The following is a 985-nucleotide window of genomic DNA, read 5'->3' as shown; positions in this document are numbered from 1 at the left end:
AAGCAGTTTTAAAGCAGTTTTAAGCAGTTTTCTATCTCAGGATGGCTGTGCCCAGGATTCCCTGGATGCTGAGTGCAGCAGCAGCCTCCTGGGCTGGTAGGAGCCAGCAGAGCTCGTGCTGCAGAAGCCCAGCAGTGGTTGTAGCCCCCAGGGAAGTCTGATCTCCGCAGGAAACTGGGATGGGGTGTGAGGCTTTCTCTGTGCATTGCCCTCTCTCCTTCCCTAGAGGCTCCAGCAGCAGATCCTGAAATCCACAACACTATCTGTGCGTGTCTAGAGTGGGGTTTTGTTTGTTTTGACCCTGTAAAGAATATTCTGTACTGAGGGGAATAAAAACTCTGCCGGTTTTTGGAGCCTCTGTGCTGGGTGACTTTATTTTCCCTTTATTTTCCCTTTAATGTGTGGCATTAAAGGCAATTATTTCCCTTAATTTGTGTCTGTGGGTGGCTGGGCTCTGCCTGGCCCCGATGTGTGGCAGGATGAGATCAGAAATGTCCTGGGGAGGCGATTCCAGGAGAGCTGAGCTGGGCTCTGCTCCCAGGGGATGCACACAGGGATGCAGCTCCTGGCCCTGGGTGCTGCTTTGGCCTCCAGCTGAGGCTGGTGAAGGGGGAGAAGAGGGAATTCGGTGCTCCAGGCTCACCTGCATGTAAAGAGCGACATCAAAACCCCCCCAAACCTCTTCACTGGCAGTTCTGAGTCTTTTATCTGGGGGCAGCTGAATTTGTGCAGTTGCTTTGTGGATGGAGAGAGCCCAGCAGAGCCCTGGCTGCTCAACCCCCTGCAGATCCTGCACCTGGAGAAATCCCTTTGGGTTCCTGTGCCACCCCTTCCCTCTGCACCACCAGGGAGCTGAGGAGGGGAAAAGATGGATTTGAAAACTCAGCTTTAAAGGCCACAGGCTCAGGGGAAGATTCCTGTCCTGGCTGAGGGAGAGGGGTGGGAAGAGCCTTGCTGGGATGGAGCTGCAGGGCCTCTGCTGCCT

General features: G+C 54.5%; 1 long non-coding RNA gene across 1 annotated transcript in view; it reads left to right on the top strand.

Annotated features, from left to right (window-relative positions):
* The window catches only part of LOC107214264, a 1,679-nt gene extending 1,326 nt beyond the window's left edge, over positions 1 to 353 (top strand). The window contains exon 2 of the long non-coding RNA XR_001524913.3: positions 7 to 353. This is a non-coding gene — a long non-coding RNA (uncharacterized LOC107214264). The remainder of the gene's footprint in view (positions 1 to 6) is intronic.
* Positions 354 to 985: the final 632 nt, after the last annotated feature.

Source organism: Parus major, chromosome 23 (genome assembly GCF_001522545.3).
Source record: "Parus major isolate Abel chromosome 23, Parus_major1.1, whole genome shotgun sequence".
In the NCBI taxonomy this organism is placed as follows: Eukaryota; Metazoa; Chordata; class Aves; order Passeriformes; family Paridae; genus Parus; species Parus major.
Note: the sequence above shows the minus strand (reverse complement) of the source record. Positions and strands in the feature narration are given on the sequence as shown.